We start from the raw sequence: 17,400 nt of genomic DNA on the forward strand, positions 1-17,400 counted from the left end.
ATTTGTGTGGACATTTCCTCAAGCTTCAAGTCACATGGATTTAAACTGTGTTTAGCTCTATGACTGGCTTTGAACGATTCCCAATATTGAGAGAGTACCGTGGGAGAACCTTCTCCCTTTCATATTGTATCATAACCAGCATGCCAAATCAAAAGTGACTCTGTCTGAGGACATTTGGGGGACATTTGCTACAGGGTGCAGAGCAGGGATATGACCAGAAGGAATTGACTGGGGCAGGACCACGTAATGGAGAAATTACTACAGGCTTATGGCTTAGAAGTATTAGTGGGACAGCTCATCACAGCCCTGGTCTCCCCCTTCTGCTGTCCTGTGCCCCGTTCCAAGTCCTGCCTCCACATCTCCTTCAGCCTCTCCCGACTCTGTTCCCAGTGATCCTCTACCACTCCTGTCCGGTTATGTTGCACAGAGTACATGCCCTAGTGGGAGAACTGCTCACCCAGTACTGGAGGATGGAGGGAAAACAGTGGGGAACTGAACTGAACGTATCCTGGGCAGGGGACCTGAAAAAAGGTCTGAGAACCCCACTGCTTTAAAGTGGTGACTGTTTTCCAATATGTTTGTGCAATTCACAGCACAGTGTAGGCCCTCTACTAAAAAAACCCCAACCAGTCTATTGGGAAACAAATATGTATCTTAATAAACCTGTTTTTACAATAGATGGAAATATTGAGGATTTACTAGAAAATAATAGAGATTAGAAACTGGGGATTGTAGAAAACTGGTAAGAGAAGGAAAAGAACAAACACATAGCCTGCAGAATGAAGGCTAATAAGAACAAAAGAACAAAGGAAATACTAATGATGGTGCTGCTACTTTACTAGATAGAAATGAAAGAAAGGATAATCTTATCCAATGAGGAGGAGAGTATTTTCTGTCGATTAGTAAAAAAGTCATTAAATTAAATTAAAGTTGAATACTGCATCTGCATTACTTGCAAGCAAAGAACTTAAAAGAGCTGTCTGAGGAGCTTGTTATATTGTTGATTGAGAAGATCCAGAAGGCTGAAGGGAAACTAATGCTGGTCTGATATTTGGAATAGAGTAGGTGATATGACCCTGACATTCTTCCCAAGCAAAATAACGGCTGGCTAGTATTGGTTTCAATTAACTTCGAAAGAAAGGAGGCTAAAATAACAAGGCTGAGTTAGTGGGAAAGGATTCTTGTCAAACTGACTACAAGCTTATGACTTTATAAACTTGGTTCATAAAGGTCACAATGTTGATATAACGTACCATGTCTAGATGTACAAAGGACTGTAGTTTGGCTGTAGATCCCCCAGTAACACAGCCAAACATGCTACACGATAGTTACAACATGACTCCAGTCGCCCCTTCCCTAATGTGGCTGCATCAGGGCTTAGTCATGTATCAGGTACTCAGGCTTCATAAGGCATTTGGCTTGAGATGCGTGTTATTTGATAAGTGAAAAGAATGATTAAAATCCACCTGACACACCTAAAATGGATATAAATGGCTGTCTCACAGTATGATTGTGGATGAGAAATCATTAGAAAGTACATGAATTCCTGGTGAGAGGCTGCTGAGAGCTGTTCATCTTCCTAAACTCTTGAACATTGTTGATGATCTGAAAGAAAACTTAAAATCATTGCTGATACAATTTGCAGATGACACGTAGAATGGGGACATGACGAATAACAAAGAAGACAAATTACTGATAGGGAGTGATCTGGATAGCATGATAAGTGAATTACTGAAAAAAAATGATGTGTTTTGATACAGACAACAAGCAAACCAGACATTCAGCAGTGAAGAATGAAGGTTCTGCTTCAACACTGGGAAGCAGTCTTTAAAAATGGCTCCATGATTATGACAAATGACCACCTGAAAACAGGAGGGGCTATGGCAAAAGGGACAGCGTAGTCCCTGTCTAGGTACATAGAGTAGCTGGAGATTACTGAAATATTAGGTATACTCTTGTAAACAAGGTGGATACTAGATAAATTCACATTTGAAATAAGGGATATGATGAGAGAGTGAATTATTTACTGTAACAACTTGCAAGGTTTGTTCTTGACTCCTTGTCACTGAAAAAAATATAATCACATCTTTCTAAAGGACTGGGTCAAACAACAAGTCCCATGGCCAGTATTCTGCTCAAAGCCAGACTGCAAGATACCCTTTGATTCATAATCTATGAAGTCTGCTTAAGGGTGTTAGATGTTTTTTTCTGCAGGTATTAAATAAGACCAACTCCTGCACGTCCATCTTGCTACAGAAGTGAATACCATTTCTGAAATTCAATAAAATTTCTTCAACTATCACATAATACTAAAGGCACTGTTAGAAGCCCATGGGAATTAGAGTTTTTCCATCTTCTTCACTGGTCTATGGGCCAGCCTTTTAAAGAGGGATCCCAGGGACAGTGGTTTCACCAGTCATTCTGTAAAATACCAACATGGCAATGTGGGCCCCTCCAAATGCTACCCCATGTCACTGAGATACAGCAACTGTATCTTAAGTTTATGATGGCTTACGATGTAAACAAAATCTTCAGCTGAATTACAGGCCAGTACTTGCTTCAATATTTTCTGTGATCTTGCATTTATGATTTTGTACCATTTTCTTACACCACTGAAGTGTAAATTTCATGAATAAATTCTATTATCTCTAGAACTTCACTGATTAAAAAAGAACCATGTATACAGTTTCAAAACAGTTAAATTCATTCATCTCACACATCACAAGAAGAGTTGCATGAACAATCCATACTGAATAATTTACTCAGTAAATTTATAGTTTTAAGGTGACTTTTTAAAATAGCCACCTAAATTATTTGCCACTGCCACATGAATCTTTTGTGGGGGCATATTTGCACACATAGCTGATACAAAACCCATTTCCTCTGAGTCTTTATGCAAGCATTCAATATTGGCATTGTGGGTCTGATCACTTAAATAATTGCTGATTGTCTTTGTTCTCTCATTAGATTCCTACCCACAACCCCTGCCCCATCCCCTGCAAACATGAGCAGCCTTACTACGTTTTGCTGTCTGTGTGGTGGACAAAAATTTGGGAACATAACTGTATAAAATATTTGGATCACTGACTCCATCCTCTGATCTTTCAGAGACTGTATCATTGAATCTCATTCAGAAGTGGATCAGGTGGAACACCAGGGGTGCGGGGTTGCCCCCACACATCCCACTACACAGCTGTTGAAGAATCTGCTTTCTTGGATAGATGAGAAATTCTAAGTTTGGAGTCTGTTTCAGTTAGGCTGATTCGTTCAATTTCATGATTACACTTCTTTGTGCAAACACTGTCCTTCACCTTAAATCACTCCCTTTCTATCCTACATTTACTCCTCCAATATTTTTACAGTGAACAATCCTACCTACTTCTCAGCTGTTGTTTTGGTACACTAAACATGCTTTTCTCTAAGATGGACTAATCCATATAATTTTAGCAATTCCTCTAATCACCTAGTTCAGATTAAATTTCTCTCTCGACCGCCAGTCATAAATTTTTTTCCAGATGAAATCTTAACATTTCTTTGTAAAATAACAACACTCCCCAGTCTTTAAGTACCCTGCCTGAGACACAGTAAATGCATTGCATTTATTTCTTCACAGCTGCACTACATTGAAGGCCTGTATGGTTATTAATGACATGTCTAAGAGAGATAATAGATGGGTGCAGTTCCATGTTTTAATTGATCTGATGACAGCGTTGGTTTAAGAGATTCTTACCATCTCAGACATTTGTTTTTCTGCTTTTTTTTAGTAATGCTGACACAGATTTCTTGCTTCATACTTACTGCTTCTGTTTCAGACCAGGAAAAGCACTTGGTGCCCAACAGTTGCCATTTTTAACAACTCTCCAGTACTGCTTTTTCCTATGAATCCTTCTTTCTGTTACATCCTTGATTCATCCAAGTCTTCTCCCCACTTATGCAGTTTCTAGATAAGGAGCTCCCAGCTCGCTGTGGAATTTCTTCCAATTTGTCCTTCAGCACAGGCACTTGCACTTTGTATTTTTGCATTTTGTCATATTCCCTGATGGATTTGAGTATGTTCTGAAGGCCATGCAAATCTCCCATCTGGTATTAAGAGTCACCTCACCATCAGCAAATATGAGAATTAGTTGTAATTCCATGCCAGCAGTTTCAAAGAAAACATCAAGTCAGATCTGTCCCAAAATCTTTCTTTCAGGAATTTCACTGGTAACCTCTCTTCAGGACAGTATTTCCTGTCTCAGCAAAAATGGCACTCTCTCTCTTTGGCCTCTTCCTTATCCACATTATAATTCCTCTATTAATCCCTCATCTTTCCCATTTCTGTTTCATGTGGCACTATAGCAATGCTCTTAGAAAGTCAACCCACATACACAAATTTTCTCAGAAACTGAGCAACTGAAGACAAAGACGATCAGAAATACCACTGAGAAATATTTACTGGAATGACATCTTTAATTGGTCCAGGAAAATGCTCACATTTATTGAAACTCTTAGGTCTTTATTACTTGGCTTGACCAAGTAAGTAATTTTGATAGAATAACCTCTTCCCACACAATTTATGATGTTTTCTGCTTTCAAGTGTTTCTTGATATTTGTGCCTGGAACTACACCCAGTGAATCCTCTGTGCACTTAGTGGCTGCCTAAAATTACAAGATACCTAACATGAGTAGAGCAGTGACTGTGGTGAAAATGAGCTTCTTCCCTCACTAGCAAATTACTAAATTATGGTCATGAAATTTGGGGAAAATAACAGCCTTCACAGGATAATTTTAAGTGTAAAGAGCAACAATGCCCTTTCCCTAGGGCTTTGAATGCACTCTTAAGCTTTCTTGGTCTTGACTTCATTTCCCTTTAGGCATACACTTAGCCATGGGGCCAAGGGTTTCCTTCTAAGCTCTTGAATTGACTCTCAGAGTTTACAGTTATTCATTAACCTATGGTTTAAACCTTCCATCTTTAATATATTTTGCAGATGGTAGAATAATGCATCTGCACAGCAGTGTATCCTACTTAACAAACATGCCTGGCGATAGAGTAAGCATAAAGATATTTAAGCAAACTGATATGTGGACAAGTGGGTAAACATTCGACTACATGATTGTCAAAGCTCATTGCATGTTTTGTCAGGAGAGGATCTGTCTCAGCACCTGACAGGAACTGTCAAAAACATGCTGTATTTTGTATATGATAGCTTAATAATGATGATAGCCTGGCTGAAGCTCTATCAAAGTTCAGGCCAATCAGACAAATAGCTCATAAATGAAACATCTCAGGAACGATAGCTCACTGAAAGCAGCAAACTAATGCTTTTTTTTTTTTAAAGCTGATTAGTGAATAGTATTATTCACTGTGATTTTTTTTACAAATAACCAGACTCAAAAGGCCTTCTCCAAGTGTATTAAAAGGCTGATCATATTCCAGGAGAAGTGTATAGAAGAAGATTGCCCACAAAGGTTAACAGTGGAGAATAGTAACTCTCTGGTTGTGACTATGTAGCTCAAGGTTTTGTCTCTGGAGGGGCAGGAGGCACTGCATGTTCTGGCTCCTCTCCAGATACAGCCTCACGGACAACCTGTCACCAGACCTACCCTGCCTGGTGTGGTGAGAAACCAACCCTCCATGCACACTCAGACTCGTGGGGCCCCGCATGCCCTGACGATGGTGACTGACCGGGGGTGAGCCTGTATTTGCATGTTTGACATGTGAATGGCAGCAAAGGTTGACCACGCAAGCTGGTCTCACAGCCAGGTCGGTGTGCAGTGTGGGTTCAGCGCCTGTACTCGCTGTGCTGGCTTTTCCAGTGATTCAGGCAAGCCTTGCAATGTCCACCTCAATGGGATGATGAGCATTTATTCTTGCTCTAGCAAACTGGATGCAGGACAGGGTTCAAATCACATCAATCACATAGCATTAAACTCAAAATAATGCAACAGTATTTAGGTTATGAGTTGGCTGGGAGCATACCCATTTGCTGTCACAGAACCATGTTGTTATCAACCAAGCATTAAGATGGCTGAAGAAGAGAGGAAGGAGAGATTGCACAAGGGTCTCTACCATCTCCTGGGATAATCTTTGCTTTCAGCTGTTGCTATTATTGTTTAACTATGTGCAGTGAATGCATGTCGATATTCCTCACTCTCTTTTGAAGCAGCTAAGGCTGCAGGACACCTCACCTGGCTTCAGTCCCAAGCTGCACTGCCGTGGGCTGCTGCTCCGTGGGCTCAGTGAACCGTTCTTCTACCTTGGGCTGAGCAACATCAAGCCAGAGCAGAAGTAGGAACACCACCTTGATGTACTCGGCTGTCCCCCTTCCAGCAGGGGAAGCATCCCTGGAGACCCCCTCACACTGGTGATGGTGATATTCCTGCTGAGGTGGCAGCCCCACGCGTGCAGCAGTCAGACCTCAGGCCTGTACTCTCGGGGAATGCAATGAACACCCTGATGCCATTTCCCTGGTGTAACATGCTGGACAATACCATCCAGATGTGTAAAATTCACATTTGAGGGAGTAAATTAATGTGTTAAGGTGTAAAAGGCCCTTTTGGAGACCTGAGTGCTTGAAAATTCAGATTTTGTGTCCGCCTTGAAACAGAAACTCAGTGCTGGTCTAAGGCAGAAATCAGATGCATTTCCCTTTTATTGTGATCCCTCTTTTTCAAAGATTGAGAATTTGAAATAGATGAATGTAGCTAGATGTAGATGAATGGTCTTTTATAAACATTCACTCTTCTTTTTTTCCCCAAGCAACTTTTCACAGATGATTTGAAGCACAACCATAATACTTTGCTTTCATAGTAATCAGGTTTCCATATTTTGTGTGCTTATTTGTTTCTTTGTTTTTTAGGGTAGGTATTTTCTGTGCAATAATATCCATTGATCATACTGAATTGCAAAAATATGTCTCAGTACTGTTGTTTGATTGCTTGACTTTTGACTGGCTTCTGGTCCTGCTTAGCTGAATTATGGACTGGAGAGGCCTACAGCCTGACCCTTCTTCAAGGGTATTTGTCTACCTCTTCAATAACCCTTTCTTTTCATGACTTTTAAAATCAAAACAAATGATGAACTCGGCTCAAGCGCTAATCCAGATTTTATTTTATTTTTCCTGAGAAGGGCATAAGCATAAAGAACACTTAATCAGGCATAACAGACAAAAAAGTTATTTATTTTTCTGAATGATTTATAGTCCAGTTTCTTCTTTTGTTGTTGCAGAAAAGAAGGAGGAATTAGAGTAGAGGTTCATTACTCAAAATGGCAACAGTCCCATTAGGGAGGGACAGCAGAAGGAAAACATAGCCATAATTTTACTTATTTTACGAGAGATGAGCTCTTCCATACTTCTCTGGGCAGATGATGGTAAGTTCAATATAAAGAAATACAACACCAGTACAATAAATAAGAAAGAGAAGGATTACTGATATTGTCTCAGGAGCATCATACAGAAATAAATTCACTTTCTGTTACATTCTGATGTGCTACTCACATATGCTGAAGTAGCACACCTGGGAGGGCATAAGGTGAAGAAACTAGAGTTGGAAAGGATGTTTCAGCCGCTCTCACTTTTGTAACAGGAATTTTTTGGGGTCTACCCACACTGCGATGCAAAGGGCAGGCTCAGGCACGCTGAGCCCAAACTTTCCAGCCTTGCTGTTGGCTTCAGCTTGACAATAATATTCCTGCAATATACAGTATCCATCCCGTAAGTCGGAGAACTGTGCTGTCAGTGCAAAGGGCTTCCCTTAGCTGCTCTCTGGCTTTCTGTGGTGTTTTCACCCCAGCACAAGCCATATGGGAATGAGTACTCACACACATCCACCTCTTTGCAAAATGTCTTTTCTGCCCGTGTTGTTCAGTATGGCTCAAGTCACACTGAAACTGCCTAAATAATGGATTTGATATTCAGAAGAGTTTATTCAAAAGACACCAAGACTTTTTCAAAGTCTGGTCGTATGGTGCATGAATAGACCTGTTAAGTACTTACAGATCTCTGGTCCTTCCTGTAGATACTGGACACTTGCAACATGTAGCCCGAGTGCCTTTTGAAAATTGGTCCCAGCACAGAGGTGGGAACTGCAGCTTTGCATGGGCTTCCTTTGTTTGTGGCTACTCACCACTTGCAATGTGAGCTACAGTAGCCAGAGACTGCCAGCTCTTTAACAAATTTCCATAATTTCATTAAGCACAACGATAATTATGTGAAGTGCTAAAAAATGCTTTGTTTGGCTTGTCTGAAAGCTGCTGTAATGGGGGAAAGAAAGGCATAAATAAGATGCTTTGTTTCCATTTTCAGTCTGTTTGCTAATTGTGAAGAAGCAAAAGGGTCTAAACCCCCCTTATTTGATCCTGTTATTGTCTGACAGCAAGGGAAATGTCCTTGGGAGGAACAAACAGTCAATCTGTGTACAAAGACAAAGCAGAAAAAATTGCAACCCTGATAAATTACTGAAAATAATTATGAAAATTGAAAAATGAGGAAAAAACCTGATTATAGTCCAACCAGAAAAACAATGTTTTTAGGTTTTATCAGCAATGGAGGGAGTACAGCAGTATGCAATCGGCTCTTAAACTGACAACTCTGCATGATTCCTTGATGTAATTTGGATGAAGTTGGATAACCTGTGATTTACTAAACTCTCTCCAGTTAGCAAATCTGTTCAGGGTTTCCCATAATATCAACACAGTCATCCCAGTGTGTGTCGGCTGCAGATTATCCTCTCGCTCTGCTCTGAGCTGTGAGGATATGCATGTGCACAGCTGTGGATGTAAATCAATTTGTGGCCTGTCAGGTAATGCGCACGTGAAACCAGCCCAAAACTGCCTGAACTTAGCTTATAATGACTGATGGAAAGAAGTGATCATTCTGTTTATTAGTACTTCTTCTTGACTAGAAACAGGCAGTATTAGCAGTACAGGGAAAGCAACAGCTTTAGTGCTGGATGCTGCAATACTACTAGAGTTGATTAACATAAATTGAGAGCTGTTTTGTTTCTTTTTAACTAGTTCTGTTGGTTTATTAAGGGGGGGTGGGGAAGGTGTGCAGATAAGCTACAAAGTTGGAATCAGGGAGAAAAAGCCAGGAACCGAATCTGTCTCTCTCAAGATTTAGGCTAGCCTCTTCAATACCAGGTCACCTTTCCCTGGAAATAGGCTATTAAGAAATTATAATGTATGAAAATAAAATAAGTTTATTACATTTGTGTGGTTCTTAATCACTGCTCTTTACACAGCTGATATCTCTTTAGGAAAGCTGAGGTTAAGGAAACGTTAGTTGCTTTTCAGCATGCAACGAAGAATTTGTGAGGTCATATATTCATTTCCACCGTGAAAAACCGTGACGCTGCTATTGAGAATTATAATTTTATTATATGATCAAGCAACTAAGTGGGTTCCTAAATCAGGAATGAATGGATTAGATAATCTTTGAAGGTCCCTTCTGACCCAAACCGTTCTATGATTCTGTGAAAAGTCTGGGGCTATGCACTTTGCTTTGGTGTCTGTAAATTCTTCTATCAAAAAAATCTGCTTAAGTAGAAATATGTGCCTTAAATTAACAACAGTCTGGGCCCTTTGGATTGATGGATGCCCTGGATCTTGTGAAACAGGTAACTGATATATCTTTGAAGTCCCTTCTGACCCAAACCGTTCTATGATTCTGTGAAAAGTCTGGGGCTATGCACTTTGCTTTGGTGTCTGTAAATTCTTCTATCAAAAAAATCTGCTTAAGTAGAAATATGTGCCTTAAATTAACAACAGTCTGGGCCCTTTGGATTGATGGATGCCCTGGATCTTGTGAAACAGGTAACTGATATCTGGTAAGGATCTATGCATGAATTACTTTGCTAAGCAAATTCATTACAAATCCATCATGTTAGTTGAAGGAGGCTTAATTGTTTGGTGATATGTTATAAGCAATGGTAAATAATCACCCCCTCTTACAATACAGTAATAGGATGCTAGGGAGGGAAGGAAATATTCCCTTGAGTTTGTTCTTAACAGATAAACTGTCATGTCTGGCCAAAAGGATAACAAAATGTATTTACCCTTCAGGTATTTGTGCCTGTTGTCCCAAACTGATTGCTATAGGATAGTTATGTTAAATGATGGGATCTCTTCTGCTCCTCCATTGCTTTTTCCTGTTCATTTAAATTAAAAGGTCTTAATACTTCCCAGCACTTTTGTCATGGCCCCAGCAGAAGATGGGGGAGTTACAGCTAGATAAAGTCTCTTTGGTGCAAACAAAGAGGGGGAAGATGCAGGATATGAAACAGCAACAGGGGGACCAAGAGAGCCTTTCTCACACTTGCAGCCTCCTCCTGCTCTTGCTTGTGAGCTTGGCCATTGGCTTCTGGAGAAGCCTGAAGATGCCACAGGCACACAAATCTTCACACCGCTCTTCAACAGACTGTCCGTGAATCCCTGCATGATAAACTGAGTTTCATTTTGATGTTTTGTGTTCAGTGCACCCTTAAAAACCTGGCAACCAAGTTTATCTTTAAAAACAATATCTATGCACATTTCATTTATTTCCCAGTGGCTGGTTATTTTCAGTGAAAGTGTCATCTTCAATATTTATCTGAGCTTAAAGCTCCTTCCCTGCAAATACTATAAAAATGAGCTTAGATGACATGGTGAATTTGTGAAGATTTATCTTCCACAACAGTAGTACTTAATCTGTTCAGACGCTGGCCAAATAGTATCCAATAAAATGCATAGGCGTAGGACTGAGTCATCTTCATCATGGCATGGGAGCACTTTATTACCCAAGTGCCAAGTGGCCTTTTGACTTCAGTGGAACTTCTTGTTGGATAAAATGCTGTTACCTAGTACGAGCAAGTGTAATCAAATCATTCCCATCATTATTAAGCACATTATTATATCCTATAACCATAGAGATTCTTATCTTGCCAAGCCAATTTTAATGGGGTGAAAGGTTCAGTTTTAAGGAGGATAAAAGAAAACAAATGCTGAAAGGATCAAATATGTATCTGAACCCAGTCCATGAACACCAGTGGGACTATAGGATACTGGAAGGCTCTGAGCTTGGACCATTATACATTTTGACACTTAAAATGGGATGCAAGGTGAATTTTGATAGTTATTTGGCATTTATGTTCTGTTGGATTTGCCTTGTCAAGGACTGGTAACACTAAACAGTATTTTTTTTCTTTGGAAAATGCTGTTAAGATTTAAACATTTCACAAGAACACAGCAAATTCTCAAAAAGTTTCATGGATATTATTGCCATATTTTCTTCCTTCTGTTTTTTTTTTTTTCATGATGCTGTTAGATGGTGTCATACGCAATAGACAAATTGGAGAAATTTCTGAACTTTGACCTCAATTTGGGTTGGCGTTTAATTTTGAAACCGCAGTATATCATATAGGATGTACAGTCTCTCTTTTTGGCCACATCTAACACAGAAACCCCATACTTGTATTGAAGTCATTAACTTATTCCTTTAGTCAGTTCTTAACTTGGTATTTACTGGGGTATTTCCGTAAGGAAAGATTCCTTTTGGATGTGGCCATTAGGTCATGCATTAACTATCTTAAGAAGGAAAGCATGACATACAGGTAAAAAATTATAAAACAGCGGGTGATCTCTCTCACCAACCAAAGCACCAAGTCTCCTCAAACATGCAATGCAATTTCCAGTGCTGGGTGACACATAATTCCAAATGTTCCTGACTAATGACTAATGGTCATTTATGATACCATTTATGGAAAAATTACTGCCATTCATTTTATACTGAGAGGATTATCAGCTTTTGGATTTAGAATAACAAAAACTAATTTCATGGAAACTGGGGAGGTGTAGAAATGTTATCTCCTCGTCTGTGTTTACTCAGTGATAGCATTGTTTAAAGCCCATGATCCTGTCTGCATCTGCCACTGCAACTGGCCTAGCCAGCTCACCAGTCTTTATTTAGCTGGATATTACAGCAGTAACATTTCATTACAGTTGTGCTTGGAAGAAGTCATAGTCCATTGGTTTTATTGAAGCTCACTTCTAGTTTACTTCCATTTCAGGGAAAAGGACAGCTGTTTTAATATGTACTTGGTGGAACACCTAAAGGGTTTTAGTGTTAATTAAGTTGGGAGGAACTGTTTTTAACAAGCACCTTTTTGTAAATGTCAAGCAGCTCAATCATGTTTCATTGTTATTATTCAAGTCAGAAATTAGCCAGTGCAAGCGTCGGCAGGCTCAGAGCACCGTGCGGTACTTTGGTGTGTGGCTTCTTTGGACACCGAAGAGTTGGTAAAAACTGCGGGGCTCCACGGAGGGGAGGGCACATTCGGCTGAGAACATGTTCCCGTCTCCCTGCTCTCTCTGCTGTGGGGATTGAGCTTATGAAAAAGGGTTTTATGTGAAAAAATTTTTTCCCATTTCTAACATTAATTTCAATAGATAGAGTCCATTCAGCTTAAAGTTCAGCATGAAACAGAATGTAACGGGCTAACCCGATCCTCTGTTATTCATGCACTACTTATAGCAGAGTCAGTGGGCAGGCATACGACACCACAGAGTATGCATCCTTGTTTTTTTGCATGATCATCTAAAAGTTCAGGCTTTAGCACTTCAGCTCATGCACTGTGCAGCTGCACTATGCTGAGCCACAAATGGGTCAGAAAGTTAAATAGGTCCAAAACTTCATTGAAAGCCTTCAACCCAGAGCAGCGTGGTTTGTCTCAGCAGATATCCTCCTGCAAGACTCCAGCTCATGGTTCAGACTGTCCTAACGCCCTCTTGGCTGCTATGCTGAATCCTTATGGGTTTGGGGGTACAAAAAGGGGCAGCTACAGTTTTTAGGCATTCAAATGGCTACGTGAATCGTTGCCTTTTTTTCTCCCCCGCTTAGCCACCTGATGGTGCTATTTAAGAACATGTGAGGACAGACTAAGTGAATGAAAGAAGGCTCACTGCCCACATTCAATAAAAACTACAGATGTCAATGGGAGTTTTGCCTGAGTAGTAACTGCAGTTTTGACCCTAGGATTTGGTGCATGACCACGCGTTTTTATTGCTTCTGCATAAATGCAGAAAAATGGCCACCTCGTCTACTTAATCACATGAAGCACTTAAATCTGTCATCTCCCCCTGCATGTTCGGGGGAAAAAAAAACTGCATTCACCCATGACTGCATGAAATTACTCTGCAAAGCAGCTGTATAGACTTGCTTTGGTGCTGCTCACATTGGAATATTTTTATCACTTAAATTCCTGTTTTATGACTGACACCTTCAAATCTGTAGTTGTCTTACTGGAAGAGATGAAGTACAGTATGTGTGTTGCATCAAATCACCTGAACACAACTTTATTTGTCTCTAATTGCTGATTCACACTGTATTTCCACAGCATTAAGTGGTCAAGCCTTGCTATTGCAAAGTGATGTAGTCACAGAGCTTCACCTTTTCCAGCTGCTTAAAGTTTGGCCCTAGTGACAATGACAGAAGGGAGAGTGCACGTCTTTTTCACTGTGCTTGTGATACTGTATCATCTATTTGATAATTTAGTTATTTAGTGGGTGAAATAATGGTTATTTTTAGTATAGTCTCAATTTAGCATTACCAAAATGAGATAACTCAAGACCTTAAAAATTATAAAGAACAGGATGCCTTTTGGCAGAATTGGAGATAATTAATTTCCTACTGTAATTTCATCATTTCATCCTCTATGTATTTATAAGCTACATCTCCAAACCCAGCTAGCTACTTTGAGTGAATCGCACACATGTGCAAACATCTGTTTATGTTTATGGTCCAATGGCTTCTACTTACTGGGCCAGGAAACCTCCTTTCAGGTCTCAGCTGTGTAATATTCATTTGCCAGGATTGCCGGGTAGAATTAAGTAGATGGGTGACTATGTGAAAGTGTAAGTGACTCTTTGTGCTTGACTGCTCCATGGGCAAGCAGGAATAGGGGCACTGTTAAACAATTCTCTTTCTCTGCCTCAGAGCCGCAGTTGGACACACTCCTCCTTCAGCTCATTCCAGACAAGCCTGTATTACAGCCTTTCATGCACCAATAGATACTAGCTGGAAATATTTTATTTAACACATATTTTCCTGCTCTGAACAAAAAATAATGAGTGATATATTCATTTCCAATACCGAGCAGAACAGCTTCTCAAGATGATTACTCTTTCCCATTGACAGAGGATTTCTGAACATAACAAACCATGCTGCTCTCTTTTGCCTGCAGAATCTACTTTAATTCTGGAGCTTTCAAGGGATTTCAAAGTATCGAGCAAGACAGATAGATAAGAATATAAATGAAAATATATACAAGTGACCGCATCATTACTTTAGTTGAACATAGATCTAGGACAGGCCCTGTACTTCTGAAAATCCCAAATTCATGTAGGCATATAAGACAGGCTGTTCTTGACTTATGTGGAACTAAATGTATCCATCTATTCCTAAAATATTGTCTATTTTCAGGTAGGTAGCTGAATTGCAAATGTATTAGGAGTGCATATGAACTAGAGGAAGGTTACAGTACAAGATATAAAGCTGAACAAGCATCCTTTGTCAGTGCATCATGAGCACATGGTGCTATTGCTCATGTGTTATGACATGACCTTGGTCTTACACCGTAATTTTTTATTATCATATAGAGTGATATAAAGCTTACCCAGCTTTTTGAACACAGTCCATCAAATAACCACCTCTGTCTTCTCTTCACATTAAAATCTACAGTGATTAATTTCACTTGTAATGAAGTTTTATAAGAAACTTAAAAGCAGAACTGGTTTATCACCTGGGTTATCAAATCTTTGTTAGTGTCACTGGAGGAGTTTCAGAATATAGATCTCTGAGAGAGATAAAACAAACAAATCATAATAATCTAAGATCAAGCAGGGATCCACAGCCTAGGACAAATAAAGTCATCTTGCAGATAAATACAGAAGACTATCATAAATATCACTTAGTTTGTTTGAAAAGCTAATACCAGGGATTGACAATTCCATTTTAGTTTGAAATATGCAGTGATCTAGAACTTCAAGCAAAGCAATACTAGTCTTTGTTGATGGCCTAATGAATAAACCAAAAACAAGTTAGCAGGTGTCCTGTCCTGCCAGCTTCTGAGCAAAAGATATAACACAAGACTCCAATGAAAGAATTAACCAGCGAGTGAGGAAGTCTTGGGGATCTCAGTAGGAAATAGCTTTTCTGTCCTCCAGAATCAGTTAATTTCACTTCTTAATCTAAAAAAGCTATCAGAACAGTTTATATCTGGATCAACCTGTTACCTTGAAGCCAAAAGACTGCATGATTTTGACAGAGACCCAGGCCTAGAATAGCTCAGGGTTAAATCTGGAATATTCACTCTGACTTCTTGCAAAATAATTTTGTGTTGAACTTCATGGAAATACGAGCATCCTTGCACCCTGCTGTCTCCTGTGCTGCATCATGTGCTCCCTCCCTCTCTGCTGGGTTGGCACCATGCAAACCATGTAATCTTCAGACTGATGTGTGAAGGAGAGAAGTCTTACGCTTACTTTCTTCATATTATCTCTTCCTTAAGCATCGGCATCATCACCAACAGAGACAATAGACTAGGCTAGATGAGCATTTGATATGACCCACTGATATCCTTTTTGAAATGCTGGCCCACATTTAGTCTTCTCCTTTTGCACTTAGACAAAAGTCAGCATGTCGACAGTGAACCTGCAAGTTGTCTCCTGCCAGCTCTTTGCCAGCCTTACATCTGGATCTTGCTTCTGGTCCCTAAACCTCAACAGTGTGGAATGAGGTGAAAATTCACAGAACCACAGAATGGTTGAGGTTGGAAGGGATCTCTGGATGTCATCTAGTCCAACCGCCCTGCTCAAGCAGGGTCACCTAGAGCAGGCAGCCCAGGACTGTGTTAAGACAGCTTTTGAATATCTCCAAGGATGGAGACTCCACAACTTCCCTGGGCAACCTGTGCCAGTGCTTGGTCACTCTTACAGTAAAAAAATGTTTCCTGATGTTCAGAAGGAACCTCCTGTGTTTCAGCTTGTGCTCATTGCCTCTGGTCCTGTCACTGGGCACCACTGAAAAAAGCCTGGCTCCCTTGTCGTTGCACCTTCCCTTCAGGTATTTATATACATTAATAAGATCCCCCGCTCAGCCCCCTCTTCTCTAGGCTAAACAGTCCCAGCTCTCTCAGCCTTTAAGGAACCTCTTAAAATTAAGGAACTTCTGCAGCAGGCAAAGGAACCAGGAGGTTTATAAAGCCATCATCAAAGGAATATATCTTCTGTAATCTAGTAATTGCATTGACTTCTCCAAATCAGGTGAGAGAAAGGGATGTGTTGCTGGAATTTTACAATCTGACTCCATGGATTTGGATGCTGAGGCTTTAGAGAAGAATCTACACATATCCCATGGGGATGTGGGGGGAATATGGATGGGGCATGGTAGCATCCAAAAGGACCCTGGCATGTCCATCCAAAGTCTTCAAGTCCTCTCTTCATCCCCAGTAGAAATAGAGATTTATGATGGAGTAGACGCAGACTGGGAAAAGCTACACTGAAGCAAGTACTTGGCAAAATTTTGGTTCAGTGTTTCTCACTTTGAGATAAATAAGTTCTCTGTGACAAGTCTTTAGCAACAGCTTCAGGGCCCAAACCACATATCCTAAACAGAATTTGTATTCATACCAATGCTAAAAAGGCATTTAAACTGCAGGTATTTGAGCCTCAACCTTTATTAAAAAAATGGGTTTAATAAGCACATTTAGTTTTCAGCTAGCTGTACATGAGACATTTGACTAAGAAGAAAACTGTCTTGTCTAGGACCATGGAGAATGTGAATATAGACCCAGAAACTAATAAAATGACACCTAAATTTTAAGACTTAATTATGGCTTTGTTACAGACTCCTCTCTCAGATTTATGGCTAGTGATTTATAAGAGCAGCTGTGTACCAAAAAATGAAGAAAAATGGGAAAACTTGCTAATTTATTGCCAGAGACTAGTCAGTGGGAAGTAAATAAACTCTTCTTTCTATATTAGCAGTGGATAAGCTCCTTGTATTTGTGTTCATCCTTGACTATACCATTAGCTGGTACATTTTTCAAACGGAGAGCTTTTCCCCATCCCCTTGCAACTCAGCTCCCAGCCTGGCTCGTTCTGTGTGCACAGCACAGCAAAGGACGGAGAGCATCCGAATACCTCAGCCACCTGCAGCTGCCAGGGGAATTTGAGGTAAGCTGAATGTGATTTACACACTGGAAGTTGGCCAGCACACCAGGACTATTATCTCCAGTTTTGCAAAAAGGACTATGGGAATGTTAATTAACACAAGTGCCCAAGACCTTGGTTTTATATGTCTTCTGGAGGAAGGACACGGGGCTGGAAAGAGGTGCAGAATGTCTAATGAACACAGAGGGTAGTTAAGTTGTTGGCTTTCGGCT

Source organism: Aptenodytes forsteri, unplaced genomic scaffold (assembly GCF_000699145.1).
Source record: "Aptenodytes forsteri isolate BGI_AS27 unplaced genomic scaffold, ASM69914v1 Scaffold193, whole genome shotgun sequence".
Lineage (NCBI taxonomy): Eukaryota > Metazoa > Chordata > Aves > Sphenisciformes > Spheniscidae > Aptenodytes > Aptenodytes forsteri.